The sequence below is a fragment of the Panthera leo genome, chromosome A1 (genome assembly GCF_018350215.1).
Source record: "Panthera leo isolate Ple1 chromosome A1, P.leo_Ple1_pat1.1, whole genome shotgun sequence".
Lineage (NCBI taxonomy): Eukaryota > Metazoa > Chordata > Mammalia > Carnivora > Felidae > Panthera > Panthera leo.
In genome coordinates, this window is record NC_056679.1 from 230,283,539 (window position 1) to 230,299,781 (window position 16,243).

Below are 16,243 nucleotides of genomic sequence, written 5' to 3' on the forward strand. Positions count from 1 at the left end.
CCAACCAGATTTTCTGCTCACTCAAGACCCAAGATTCTGAAGGGCAGCTTTACTTGTTTTCCCAAGAACTTTTAAACCTAAAAAGAAACGGCTGAGAATGACGGAACTGATGTCCGTGCGTGCTGATGGCACCGACAAAGCACCGTCAGGACCCAGGAGAAAGGGTCAGTAAACTGTGTTATGAAATGGACATAGGTGGAAGGAAAACTGTTTTTAGGTGGAGTCAGAAACGAGATTGATGGAAAGTTTGTTGGGAATCCGGTCACTAGCCCAGTTACTAAGTAATCTAAGGAATTTTATGTCATTAATTTTGACCCTAGTAAAGTGGTAAAGATAGAGCTGACCATAGTAAGTAGGAGAGGAGATCAGAGTTTGTAAATCTAATAGGACTATATCAAGAAATATTTCCATCTTCTTAATATGTATACACAGATCTCATTTAATCAGGGTTGCAGGGTCCAGCAAATAAAAATATAGGCGTCCAGTTAAAATGGAATTTCAGTGAAACAGCCAATAATTTTTTCAGTTTAAGTAATGTCCCGTGCAATATTTGGAACATACTTACACTGAACAGTTGAAAGAGAGAAAGAGAAACCCCTTTGACCTATAGAGCACTTGCCAATTTCTGTGCTCTAAGTACACCCGCCATGACCAATTTCAAACCGCCGATTTGATGCTAGTGAATTCAAAACCGGAAGTGGCAACATGTCATTTCCCAGGTACAGATAAAACAGACAAAATAACCTCAAGAGCACAGGTAATAAAAATGTAATCAGGTTGTGCTGGTTACTGATTATTTATTACCTTTATTTTTTATATAACTCTAAATTTAACTCTAAATTTTTATAATGCGATACGTGGTATGGCCGGATTCAACATCCAGCTTACGTATTCCTGAAAAGGTAACAATGTGGTCTCATGAGCTATACAAGACTCCTCTTGCACACCACTGCTTGTGAAACATAAGTGGCTGTCCGAATGAACATTAACACTCACTCATCCCGCCAACCTTTATTGAAGTTGCCATGTAAGAGTCACGATACCACGCTCCTTGGGAGACAGATCTAACAAGGATCACGGTGCTGTGGATAACCACCCGCAGCTCGCCAAGGTGGCAGGTCCTCATGGAGGCGACGCCTTCCCAGCAGGTGGAGGGCAGTGCTGCTGTCACCCACGCTAGTGTGGAGCAGCAGGGACGGGGGCAGGGTTAAGGGCAGCAGAGGTAGAGCCCTGCTCCGGCAGGAGAAATGCACCTGCGGACGAAGGTTGGGAAGCTCTTGGAGTGGGGACAGAGCTGTCAGCAGGCTTGCAGGACAGAAGAAAGGAAAGCCTGCAGGTGGACACAAATGAAGAAGAACTGAGGAAAGGCACTGTGTTCAAGAGCGATTGGCAAAGCAGAGGACAAGGTGGCACCCTAGCACCCCTCTCTGCCCGGATGCCCCCCACCCCCGGACCAGCAGCAGGTAGCACAAGACAGACCCGTTGCCTGGGCCACTCGTGTTGTAGGGCTCATAAGCCTCGGATTCTGGAACAGCCCAGAGAAGGGAAAGCGGCCATGAAAATGACATATCGCATTTCTTCTTTTAGAAAAATAAAGACGTAGAACACTGTTTGCAACCTTTAGTGCTTTGTGGCAACCGTTCCCATCACCAGCAACGATGTCGCGCTGTTCACGCTGCTAGACCAAATTATCACACATTTAGTGGTTTAAAACAAGAGATATGTATTACTTCTGGAGGTCAGAAATCCAAGATGGGTTGGCAGAGTTGTGTTCCTTTCGGGGGCTTTATGGGAAGGAATCCTCTTTTTGCAGCAACTGGAAGCCACCTGTGTTCCTTGGCACCATCTTTAAAGCCGGCGGAATGGCATCTTCGATCAAATCTTTTCTCTGTCTTCCGCCTCTCTCTTTTCTCTTATAAGGACTCTTCCGATGACATTAATAGTGTCCCCAACTCAAGCTCTTTAACTTACATCTGCAAAGTCGTTTTGCCATGCAAGGTGACGTATTCACCAGTTCTAAAGATTAGCACGTGGACATCTTTAGGGAGTCTTTATTCAGTCTACCACATCAGGCTCTTGCTATAATATCATCTTTGAATTCATGTAAAAAAAAAAGTCTTAAAATGGCTTCTAACTGTATTAATACCTAGATTCAGAAAATAAAGCCTTAAAACAATCTAGTTTGTATTAAATTCTTGGGGAGGGGCATAAACTCATTTGTTTCCTATAGTAGTATACTTCCAAAATCTGTGAACAGGTGGAAATTCTCATACACGTTTCTGGTCAAAAAAAGAAAAGATTTCCTTTGCTAAATTTATTTATGTTAATCAATATTCATGCATCTTGAGGTGGGGTGGGGGAGGATAGATTAAATGCAAATAAAAGGAACAGGAGGTAGAGGAAAGGGAAACCCTTGCAGAAGTGTAACAAAAGGTCCCAGCGTTTGAATTTTTTGCCCGGGTTATTGAGGTATGATTGCCAAAATTGTTAGATATTTAAAGTGTACAATGTCATGATGTGATATATGTATCCTTTGTGAAAGGATCCCCCCCCCCCCCCCCCCGCATAGAGTGATTAACCTGACTTACATTAAATTCTGCTCTGAACTGGAATCATGATTATAACGAGGAGCCTTACATTTTTAAGCCTTTTCCAATATACAGTGAAATAGGCTTATTTGCAGACTGGTCTGCTTACTGCAGGGGTGGATGAAAGTTCCCAGCATGGGCAGGAGTCAAGGTATGAATGTCCAAAGGGGATCCCTAAAGCCCGGTTCTCTAAGGGCACATGGCTAGAACGCTCTCATAGCGCCTGGAGCTAAGCCCCCGCCCCCCATTCCTGCAGGCCCCCGCTTCCTGACCTGAATCACCATTCTGAGGCCTCACTCTGGCTTTGCCCCATGGCCCTACCATCTCATGTCTAAATGCTTCTTTGGCTCCAGTGAGAGCAAAGTGTCAACAAAGAAGGGCTGCATTTTGCTCTCTCAGCACCAAAATGTGAAAGCGATTGGTTTCCACTGAAATATGCCCCCCCCCCTTCACATACTCGAGCCATAAACCCCAGTGTCTCAGAATGTATCCTTATTTGGAGATAGGCTTGTTAAAATGGTAAGCTAAAACGAGGTCGCTGAGGGGGGCCCCGATATACCTTGTTTTTTACGACGGGTGGCCTTACAATGAGATGAAACTTGGACACAGACACGCACAGAAGGCGGAAGAAGCGAGGACCCAGGGAGAAGATCCCCTGCAAGCCAAGAGAGAAGCCGTGGAAGAAAGCCACCCGGCCGACGCCTCCAAATCCCAACCTCCAGAACCTGAGAAAATAGATTTCTGTTGTTTAAGCCTCTGGTCCCGGCTATTTGGCGACGGCAGCCAGAGATGACTGATACAGGGATCAAAGGCTGGCACCCACGAAGCCAATCAGCTTATGGAAAAGTCGAAAAAACGAAACATGCCCTCGAGCAACAAGTCTTCCGTCTTGATGGGTACTCGGTGAGAACTGTATTTGAAAGCAGGCTATCTCGTCCTGAGGCCATTCAGCAGGCCACTGACGAACATCCCAGCTTCGGAAACTGGGCTTCCTGTTGCTTCCCCAAACATCACAGCGTTTCCTGACTGGGCCGGTGTTCCTGCTGAGAAGCCAGGCCCGGAGGGTCCGTGTGCGCCACCCCCGGCTCCAGGGGAGTCCTGGGTGGAAGGCACCCCCCCATCTCTCCCTTTTCCCTTCTGCCCGCACTCTGTGCAAACCCTTCCTTTAGCCCCCAGCCCTCTTCAAGGATCATGCCTTCCCTGGGCACCCCAGGAGCCCATGAACCTTCTCTCCAGTCCCATTTAGGGATGCAGAAACTCAACAATCTAAGTGAGATGGAGAATGTGATTTTTTTTTTAATTTCATAACAAAGTGCCTTAACTTTGTTTACTGAGTTTAGTGTCCCCCAAAGTCATGTTCTCCTGAAAGCTCAGAATATGAGTTTATTTGGAAATAGGGTCTTTGCAGGTATCATCTAAATGATGGAGATGAGATCATACTGAATTAGGGAGGGCCCCAATTCCAAAGAGCATGTCCTTTTAAAAGACAGGACAGAGAAGAATCCCATGGTCTGGTGCAGGCGGAGACGGGAAGGATGCATCCACGGGCCAAGGAACACCAATTGCCAGCAGCCACCGGAAACAAGAGACGTGGAATAAAATAAAGCGACTGGAAGGAACCAACCGTGCCCACACATCGATTTCTTACTTCTAATCTCCAGAAGTGCGAGAGGGTACATTTCTATTGTTTTAAGGTGCTCTGCGGTAATTTGCAATAGCAATCCCAGGAAACCAATGTATTTGTTTAGGTAAGATTACATCTAATTGTAATGGAGAATCTGACCTCATTCTTTAATTTTTTTTAATGTTTGTTTATTTTTTTAATTTTATTTTTTATTTTTTAAAATTAGCATATAGTGCAACAATGATTCCAGGAGTAGATTCCTTAGTGCCCCTCACCCATCTAGCCCATCCCCCCTCCCACAACCCCTCCAGTAACCCTCAGTTTGTTCTCCATGTTTATGAGTCTCTTCTGTTTTGTCCCCCTCCCTGTTTTTATATTATTTTTGTTTCCCTTCCCTTATGTTCATCTGTTTTGTCTCTTAAAGTCCTCATATGAGTGAAGTCATAGGATTTTTGTCTTTCTCAAATTTCACCTAGCATAATTCCCTCCAGTTCCATCCACATAGGTAGTTGCAAATGGCAAGATTTCATTCTTTTTGATTGCTGAGCAATACTCCATTGAATATATATGCCACATCTTCTTTATCCATTCATCCATCGATGGACATTTGGGCTCTTTCCATACTTGGGCTACTGTCGATAGTGCTGCTATAAACATGGGGGGTGCATGTGTCCCTTCGAAACAGCACACCTGTATCCCGTGAATAAATGCCTAGTACTGCAATTGCTGGGTCGTGGGGTAGTTAATGTTTGTTTATTTTTGAGAGACAGACAGAGTGCGAGCAGGGAATGGACAGAGAAAGAGGGAAACACAGAATCCGAAGCAGACTCCAGGCTCTGAGCTGTCATAGCAGAGCCCGATGGGGGGCTCAAACCCACAAACTGAGGGATCATGACCTGAGCTGAAGTGGGAAACTTAACGGACTGAGCCACCCAGGCATCCACAGTTCACTTTGTACTCCCTTTTCTGTCTTACCCTCCCTTCCTCTTTGGCGTTACATCTGGACAGATTGGTAAAAAGACCCTGAGCTCGCATCCTCCTTTGGGACAGTGGGAAACTTAAACCTCCCCTACTTGGGAACTCTCCTGCAGTCCCACCCCTTGGCCACTTACTATAAAGGCCCAAACTCAATGGCTCTGCTCTGCCTGCGTCAACCTGGACCTGCTTGTGCCCACCAGCTCTTCCTAGAAGTCCTTTGAATGAGTAAGAAGCCTCTAAAATTCTCTTGGTTCATGGAAATCATCGACCTCAATATATCCAAACCCAAAGTATCCAAACACAGGTGGGGGTCCTGTGTGCATTTGCAGGGGACCAAACAACACTAACAGGGAAGAGGCTCCTCTGGACAAGACACTGACACCGAGTGACTGACAGGCGCAGAAGTCAGTAGGACCGTAAAGCTTTCACCAGCACCTGCGCCTCCAACCTTCAAGAGCAAGTCGACAAGCCGACCTACCTGTCTCCTCGGCGTTCGTAAGGAGACTCTTCATTACGCTTACCAGATTGCTGAGTTTCTGCATCAAGCTGGCACCAGAAAGAGCCGAGTGATTCTGACAACCTTGCCCCATGATGGCACCATAGATCTGGTGTCGTATCCATTTTGGCAAGTTTAACTTAATTAGCGAGCAGATGATGGCAGCAATGTAACGAAAGAAAGAAAGAAAGACTAACTCCTGGGAGTCTACATGGTGACTGAGCAGTTCCAAGTATTTCTGTCTTTGCTCCAACTTTGGCTTGCCACAAGCCCCAGGCTTGGCATTTACCTCTTTGGGCCAGATGCTAAATTAAGTTTGAAGACATTTCAGGGATTCATTATTGATCAGGCTTTTGGCACCTGGAGGAGGAACTAAAGAAGCAGCAGCTGTGGTTTCAAAGGTGCCACCTCGAAGCCAAAAGCCACCAAAAATAACAAGTAAACTTTTCAGGTCTATGCGTCCTTGACGTATCAAAGCCGGGTGCTGCCCTGGGCTCTAAGCGGAGATGATTAAGGAAAGCAGGGCTCTCCGTGGCCCCTCCAGCTCCCTGCATGGAAGAAAGTGGCTGCCAGGTCGAATCTTCACATTAAGCAATAATAATAAATCTATGAAGATGTGAGAATGTCTCCCTCCAGGCCTGCGTCTGTCACAGATCTTTGCTGCACGCTAGACTGAGAACCTGACCCAGGCTTCAGTAAGCAAAATGGAATTAATTTACTCCTGTAAATGAAAAGCCCAGAAGTCAGCAGACTCCAGGCATGGCTGGATTCAGGGACCAGATAAAGTTACCGTGGGCCTATTTGTCTGTATGTCTCAATTGTCTCCACCTGTCCTGGCCGCACTATCCAAGTTCAGGTGTAATCAAACCTCCAGGAAGTCTGTCTTCTCAGCTTTAAATCCATGAAGCAAGAATAACTCAGACAAGCCACTGCAAAAATCTTGGGGCATCTCATTAGTCGTTGTGGGGTCACATGCTCATTCCTGAATGAGTTATTAGATATGGGAGAATGGAAAGCTCTAGAGACACAAACTGTTTAAAAATTATCATGTTACCAATCATTAAAATTACCAAGCACCATATTAAGGGCTTTATTGTTTGTGGGGCTCTATTACCCAATGTGGAAGGGCAGGTGCCAAGAGGTTGTCCTGACCAGCTTTGTCCACTGGATAAGTTCTTTTTTTTTTAAATATTTTTTCATGTCTATTTATTTTAAGAGAGAGAGACTGAGAGAGTGTGCACATGCATAAGCAGGGGAGGGGAGGGACAGAGAGAGAGAGAGAATCCCAAGCAGGCTCTGCACTGTCAGTGTAAAACCTGATGAGGGGCTCGATCTCACGAACAGTGAGATTATAAACTGAGCCCAAACCAAGAGTCAGACGCTTAACTTACTGAGCCACCCAGGTGCCCCAGCTGGATAAGTTCTTAAATACCATGTCAGTTTATACCTCAAGCCCAGAAAAATACCACACTCTTCTCTGTCACAGGTGATGGAAGTTGGTAGTGGATTTATACTGATTTATACAAACAGCTCATTTTTAAATAAAATGCTTTTACACACACACACCAAATAATTAACTTTTTATTAATATTAATATAATACATTATATAGCATTAATATATTAATATTACTCATTTTAATCACCTATTTATTTGGTTTTTATAAAATTTTGATATTAAAAATGGTTTAAGATATTAACAAATATTTGATCACATTGCCAAGGAATCTCAGAATCTCAGAGAAGTTAAATAACTTGTCTAAGTTCACATGGTTAGTTGTGGGATTTGGAGAGTTATGTCGGCCTTTGGACTCATATACTTGAGTTGTAGTGGGGCTTGGGGGCCATCGAGTCCAAAGCAGAGTCAAATTTACAGCCTCCCTGACAGATGTTCACCCAGATGTTGTCACCCTTCCAGAGAAGGGTGTTAATGTTTATTTATTTTAAGAGATGTTACATCAGCCCGAACTAATACAAAAAGGTGCTAGAAAGTTCCCTCTTGTATTGACCTTGCATCCATTCCACCTATAAATTCTTTTCTCTGGGTGTCTTAGACACTGAGCCCAATTAATTCAGCGTTTTCAGTGTTTTCAATAGTCACATCATGCCCTTGGTGCATCCTAACCTTGAATCAACAAAAACTCCAGGTTGCTTTTATTTTGGGGGGTTTTGCTGGTTTGGGTTTGGCAAGTAGAGTTTCTATGATCAGGACCCTGTCTCCTTGAATTGGACCTATGCATCTGACCTTCTCGATTGCACTTGGATTCCATCTTGTTTGTTTCAACCCTGCCTTTTTGCCTCTTGAGTCGGCATTGAAGCACTTGTCACTGTCATAAACCTGACCTTGTCGGGCTTCACTCGGGTGTGTGTTCGATAGGAGAGAGCCTGTTCAGGGATGTGGAAGTCCAAGCCACTTTTCAGAATTGAACAATTTTATCAGCAGAGAATACTGCTCAACTTGCTGTTTGCGGGATCCATGCTCTTTCGCTTGTAATTGTCCCCCAGATTTTTATTCATTACAATGGATACATTAGAGAGGTGTCAGTACCTCAATCTTAATGTTGTCACAATGTTCTGTCCTTCAAGTGGCAGCCTTCTAAGCCTGGCACTGTCTCACTAATAAGTGGACTTGGACAGGTCACTTTCTTGTCAGAACCTCAGTTTCCCCCATTGGCAGAATAAGAGTATTATACTAGATAGACCTCTAAGGCCCCTTCCCATGAATTTATTCTGATACCTACAGTTTTGCTTTTCACACAACAAAAACCTTGACAAAGTGTTCACTGCTTGGTATAATGCCTTGGTTTTGAATTTAGACACGATCTGGAAACACCCTCAATTTCCTGCAAACATAAACAACAGCTAGTTCAATGTCTCACCTATTATGTTCACAGCTCATCCATTTACTTTCTTGTTGATTTTTTCATTCTCTCTCATCCCCTTTCAAAGGTTTGCATAACACACGTAGCTCCTGCTCTGTCCATAAAAATGTCCCCGAGTCTCTCCTGGTGATGAGTGAAGCGGACCATTCAGACGTTTGAATATATACCTCTGCTCTGAGCAGGTCACATCAGAAACTCCAAGTGCTATGCTTTCAATTGCAAGCCAGAAATAAGTTGTTTTCTGTTAAAAAGAGACAAAATCAATGGTACTTTATTAAAACAGCATTTCCCATCTTCCACGACCGCATCTTGTCTAGTTGAGTCCTGGGAGCTGCTTTTCCCACTAGCATCCTGGCTCAGCTGATACCCCTAAGAGTCTGTCAGGATTATAAGCCACCACTGTGCACGCTGCCTTAAAACGATGAGCATTTACCCATAAAAAAAAAAAAAAATGGCCCTCGTCTCTGCACCATGCCAAGGGTGCCCATCTTTCAAAAGAATGAATTACAACGGTAGTGGGTACATGTTCTGAATGTAAGGGAACGAGAAGTTACAAAATTAATGAAACCAGATGCTGTTTCAAATCTCCTGTTAGAGAAAGCCATTTGTCAACCGAATCGGTCCTATAGCTTGATTACAAACGTCCATCTATGGAAATGTTGATGAAGCCGGGAAACTTGTTCAGAAAATATATGATTTGTATAGTGCTGACACAGTCATTAAAATAGCCAATAACAATCACTGACTAACAAGAGGTTTTACTTCAAACCGAAAAATGAATACAGTTGACAAGAGCAAGAGATAAGCTCTGGAATAAGTAACGCCTTCTCTTTTTTCTGGTCTTCGGCATCGGTCCGTGACTTACACAGATGGAATGTAGGTAAGGATTCTGATCTACTCGGAAGAAGCTATCTAAGCTTACCCTTCCTTTATTTGACAAAGCAATATGCAATTTTTCACATACATCTTTGGTGATAATCCACTACTCAATCAAATGATAATACAAGCAAGACAATGAATTTTCCAAATAACTGTAGCTGACTGGCTGATGGAGAAGAAAAAGGAGGTGTTTACAGGACTGTTGGGAGGGCTATAGAAACTGAATTGTGGGTAAGGCTCAGGATGCAGTGCCTAAAACCCAGCCTCAGAACTGCCTGAATACGGAGGACACGGCCGTGAAGGCACAGTCCATCCACGTGACTTCTGCACCAGGGAGGGACCTTGCCAGACAGCTGTGGGAGAATGGATTCTGCCCAGAGTCTCCCTCCTTGAGTCACTCCCTCCCCAACTGAAACATCCCATGGCAGAGGTTGTTGGGTTGAACTCAGGTCACACGTCTACACTACTGCCTCGAAGACCGCTCAGGGTTCAAGTGCTCGGGTCTCTGCCTTGGGAAGCCTTGGACTTAGATTAAGTCCAAGCAAAGCTGTCCTAACAGTGCCACCCTCTAGAAAACCTGACAAATACCCACACCTACCCACGGGCATTCAGCAGTGAACCAGGAGAAGCTCTGAGGAAGACATCCAGCGGTCAGAACTCTGTAGCCAACCAGATCATCCTGCTGCTTCTGTCTACTCCATGTTTCTCCCAAGGACCAACCTCCCTCCCATCCAATGGATCCAATGGATCCCATCCAGTAAATACCCAGGGCCAATATGAAAGAGCAGAGGCTGGATTTACCACTGCCAACCCCCTACCAAAACCTTAAACACCTAGAAGACCAGACCAAATATATGCAAAGGATTTGGACAAAGGTCTGCACAGGATTATGGTTCATGAAAGGAAGGAAACAAGGTGAGCCCGGCGATTACATGAGCACACAGCCAGGGGGCAGAGAGGAAAACAGGACCTGTCTGAGTTGAGGACAGCTCGAAGTTGAGGATGGCCAAAAAGGCCTGAATTAGTAGCACAGATACAGGAGACAAGATAGTTGCAGAGAATTAGGTTGGACAGGGCACCTCTCCCGTTGATCCTGAGAAGTTCTGGCCCCTGTCCGCCCTTCCCAGACTCATCCTAGACCAACCCCCTTATCTCCTTATCTTTACGCAATCTTCAGACATGTTAGGGAAGAGCTATTAGGCTAGAGATTTCTCAACTAGCACAGTGTGGTCCAAAAACTGGACACCATTTGACTGGACATGAGTGTTTTCCAAGCATCTTAAGACACACTTTTAAAAAAAAGATTATCCCGGGGTGCCTGGGTGGCTCAGTCGGTTGGGCGTCCAACTTCAGCTCAGGTCACGATCTCACGGTCCATGAGTTTGAGCCCCGCGTCGGGCTCTGGGCTGATGGCTCGGAGCCTGGAGCCTGCTTCCCATTCTGTGTCTCCCTCTCTCTCTGCCCCTCCCCCGTTCATGCTCTGTCTCTCTCTGTCTCAAAAATAAATAAAACGTTAAAAAAAAAAAGATTATCCCTAGGGCACCTGAGTGGCTCAGTTGGTTAAGTGTCCAACTCTTGATTCTGGCTCAGGTCATGATCTCGTGGTCTCTGAGTTCAAGCCCCGTGTCGGGAACCATGCTGGTGGCGTGGAGCCTGCTTGGGATTCTCTCCCTCTCCCTCTCTCTGTCCCTCACCTGCTTGTGCTCTCTCTCTCTCTCTCTCAAAATAAATAAATACACTTAAAAATTTTTTTTAAATTATCCTTGAGTTATTTCTTCAAATGTATTCATTAAGTTTACGATGGTCTTCTCACCAGCCCTTCTGCACCAAGCATTATGCTAAGTGGAGAGATTGAGTTGACATCCTTAACCCTTACAGAAATCAGCCCAAGAGGAGCATTGCTCTGACTCACACTTTGTGAGGTAAGTTTTGGACAGTCATATTTTCAGAGGGTAAGCTTTGTCCCCTATCCTGGGCACATCTTTCTGATACCTGCAGGCATCTTGAATACCCACAGCACCAAGCTGCTAATCTACTCTGGGAATATTCAGTAACCACTTTGTACTGATCTATACAGTTTAATTGCTTTAAATACATGCAAACAAAGACACATGCCAGCTAATGTTTCCCTTTCCAGTGCAGTAGATATTTGTTGAGTTCTGGCCACTACGCACCCGCTCACACTACTTCTGTTAATAATGGCACAATTTTCCTGTGGGGCACCACTTCCCTACCCTCTAATGGTGTGCACTGGGTGGAGTTGGCCCTGCCCCTGGCCCCGGGACTCAGATCTGACCAACCAGAGTATGATACTTCCCTCATCACTGCGAATGGTTCAGAAATGATCACATCATTCAATCAGAACCAGTGAAACGAAGACTTTTCTTTAGTGCTCTTTAGCAATAAGGGAGATAAGAGTCAGTTGCTGGCAAAGATCACCAGAGTCCTGAGAATGAAAACAATGTAACAGAAGTCAGAGCCAGAGATGGAGAGAAACCTAGCTCCTTCTGGTCGTGTTAGAACGCCTTTGCCAAGCCTCACCTTGAGTTTTTTAATAAATGAACCAATAATTCCCCATTTCTGGCTTACCATTGAGTTGACTTTTTTATCACTTATTATTAAAGAGCCAAGCCCCACCCGAAACAGGTCTACTCCTAAGTTTTTCAAGATATTTATGTCTAATTTCCTTTTTTCTGCCAAAGTTTGGGTTGTGTTTTCCAATACTTGCTATTAAAATCCTCCTGACATACCAAATGAGTAACTTCTCTGCCTCATTTTGTGCTGATTCTCTCCAAAATGTTTTACTGCCTGCTCATCACTGAGGAAGACAGCTCATTTTTAAAGATCTTTTAAGTGTGGTCTCAGGTTGTCCCTGATTCTTTAAACAATATCATGGGAGGTACTGAATGACACTAGACAAGTTATTTGGAGTATTTTGTTTTCACACATGCCAACGCACGTCATGAGTTTCCAAGGTTTATTTGGCAACTAAACGTAGCTTTTACATGACAACTATTTCATGCTAGGAAACTTGTACTCTAAAGAATTCTTGTTAAAGTATTCTATTTCTAGTCATTCCAGAAAGACTAATGGAATAAGGTACATTGGCTAGAACTGGGTTACGAAATGTGTGATAACTGGAATCTGATGACATTTCTGCCAAGGTAAGATCTCCAAAGTTTCATGGGCAATGTTGGAGGGGAGTAGAGGGAAAGGGAAAGCCCAGGTGAGGTTCTGCATCAGATGGCTTTGGAGAGTTTGGGAGCTGCATAATAACTTTGGACACTTGATGAAGTGGAAATTAGGGTCAACAGAGAGTCAGAAGGAGCAGGAAAGGGACGGTGGGGAAACACTTCACATGGTGCTTAGAACAATCTTTCGGAATAACAGATGAATGGAGATTTCCTCGTTCTATTGCTATTTATTGGTAATGAGACAAGCATCTCTCATTTTGGACTTAAATCCCCTTAAGTCCAAGTCATTGGACTTAAATGACTTAAAAAAATTTTATTAACAGAGGTCTTTTTCATCCCAATAGAAATGCTCATAAATGAATTGGCACTCTCAAATAACCAGTGTGGGAAGAAATTTCTCCAGCAACAAGCTTTTGTATGATTTTAAGAGTGATTGTCCTTAAATTGGACCAGAGAACTTACGTTGTTTACTGAGAAATGGGAGAAACAGGATGGATAACTGAGAAGCCAACACACTTATAAGTAAACTTACAGATAGTGACACAACTTACTACTTCTTTAAGATATTGTAGGATTTGTTGTGTCTGTTGGAGTTTTAACTGATTTCCATTGTACTTGTAATATTAAATATGCTACTTGAACAGACAAGATTTTTAAACATAAAAATCAATAAATGCTTTTGCTCTGGGACCGCGATGGGGATGTGGTGTCACGCCTGCTGCTGAGTGCACAACGGGGCATTTGTCAGGCTGCCAAGATCCCCGTATCCTCCCCTATCTCGTCTCATTACTCATCCAGATTTGAGAGCTCATGTTATCATGTACAGGCTGTACATTCCCTTGAAATATTAAAGGTATATAATCATGACTCCTGTTTAGGTCCTCTCAAAATGACTAAGAATATGGCACGTGTAGAAGTGGAAGGCAGACGAGAGAGAGATGGAGAATATAGTTGGCTTCTAGAAGCTAGAAAAGGGAAGGAAATGGATTCTAGCCTAAAGCCTCCAGAAAGAATGCAATCCTACTGGTGCATTTTGTCCCTGCAAGGCTCACGACAGGCTTCTAATCTCTAGAACTGTAAGATCAGGGATTTGTGGTGTTTTCACACACTGAGTTTGTAGTATTTATTATAGCAGCAATAGGAAACTAATACAGACCCCATCCAACCTGGGCCCACCAGACTTTCTCTCATGCATGCCTACTGTAAATAATAATTTACCTAGAGAATATTAAAGCACACTGAGTAACAGTGGAAAATATTTTTTTACTTCCATTTTGAATGCTACTTAATTCCACTATTCAGGTTAAAAATGTTGGAATGGGTGCGTTTTCTGAAAATGCCAGAACTGTCTTTTAAAATAATATAGTTGGTTAGTCCTCTATGTATTCAAAAACAATGAATTTTAAAGATGAAGGTCAACATTACAGGTTTTTAGAAAATATCCTGGGATGCCTGGCTCAGTTGGCTAAGCAGAGCCTGGAGCCTTCTTCAGATTCTGTGTCTCTCTGTCTCTCTCTGTCTCTCTCTGTCTCTCTCTCTCTGCCCCTCCCCCACTCACACTTTGTCTGTTTCTCTCTCAAAAATAAACATTAAAAAACTTTTTTAATAAAAATATCCAATGAGAGCAAAAACCTTATAACAATTAGTGAAAATTATGTGAGGCTCCTTTCTCATCAGATAGGGATCTCCTTGAGGTGTTCATATAAACCAGCATATCTTAGTATGTGATTTTGTTATTCTATTTCTTCTGGGTCTAAAAATGAACCGACTGGCAGCAAAAGAGTGAGAGGGCCAACCACTCATTTCCCTGATAAGTTGTCAGCCAACTCATTGATCAATGTATCCATATATATTCATTCACAATTTCCAGTAGAGAAGGTTAGGGAAGTACAACGAAGTAAAATGCCTGTTCTCAAGGGTTTTGCATATAATGTACTCAGAGTTCCCTTCACACAGTAAAAATGAGGGTGAAAGAAAGGCTATAGGGTGTTGACACCTGGAAAAACCGGTTTAGGGTCTTTCAATAAAAGACAAGTGCTGAGGAATAAAATCATATCAGAGTGAATTAATTAAACTTGTATGAAAATAAGCACCATACTGAGCAGTGATTGACAATAGTTCTACAATTAGATCAGCTGTATTAAAGCACATTAAGATAAACTGTAACTGGGTGTTTTTATTTGTTTAAATTTCCCCTAAACTGTGCACCATTTTTAAAAAATATTTATTGGTGATCAGAAATGTGCCTGCCCAGTTTGTTCCCGTGGAATGTGATTTTAATTATATATATTAAGAAGGTGGCCTTTCTTCAGGCATAGAACTAAAGACCCACATTGGGGCGCCTGGGTGGCTCAGTCGGTTAAGCGGCCGACTTCGGCTCAGGTCATGATCTCGCGGTCCGTGAGTTCGAGGGCCGCGTGCTGACCGCTCAGAGCCTGGAGCCTGTTTCAGATTCTGTGTCTCCCTCTCTCTGACACTCCCCTGTTCATGCTCTGTCTCTCTCTGTCTCAAAAAAATAAATAAACGTTAAAAAAAAATTAAAAAAAAAAAAAGGACTAAAGACCCACTGATGTATGGTGCTACATATTTGTGAGGTCACTGACAGACAGGACCCATCATTATAGAGAACGTTAACCAAATCTAAGGACTTGTACAGTGAAAGGAAATATTTCCATTGTTCTTGAGGAACTCAGAAGAGGAAAAGAAACAGAGTTGTCAGCAGTGGGGAGAAACATGTCAGCTCCACAGAGATTCATCTGGGATATGAAATGAAAGTTCCGGAGCAATCCCAGTCTTCCCTCTAGCTCCCTGACAAGCCCTTTCCTGGTGTTGCACTGGATTAGGTTCTTCTTCCTCCATTCACTTCCTAAATGTCCATCATCCTCAAACCTCTCCTCTACTTGTCTGTTCCCTCCCTTCATATAAATCAATACTTCCAACCATATGTCCAGTCAAGACCTGTGTCCCAAGGTCCAGCCTCAAGTGTAAGACTACCTTCATAACTTCTCTTCCGAATTTCTTACATGTACATGCTGGTTTACATGCCTCTGACCCCTTGTAAATCTCCCTTTCTCTCCATTCCCCAATTCATAGGATGGCCCCACCACCCAGGCAGCAATGGGAGTCATTCTAAACCCTTTCCCATTACCCCTGCTCACATCAGTTACCCATTCAATTTTCTGGATATTTCTTAGTCCTACACTTTCCTTTTCTTCCACTGTCTCTGCTTTTATCAAGCCCTGATTATTTCTCACTTGGATTACTGAAACAACATCCTCATTGGCTCCCTTTGTCTAAAATGGTTTTCTTCCCAACCTATATCCTATAATTTGGCTAGATCTAGCTTTCTGTAACAGAAGTCCATTCATATTGCTGCCCTGCTTCAATTCCTTCCTGAGAGCTTTCAGCATAAATTTTGAACTTCAAGACCCTTCACAATCAGAAATTGCCTCTATAGTAGCTCCTGCAACTTTCTACCATACCTGTTACACCATCCATTCCAATCAATGGCCATTACCCAAAGTCTTCATGACCTTCTGTCCTTTGCATCGGGAATGCATATCACTATTCAACTCCCACTCATCCCTCAAGGCTCAGACTATAT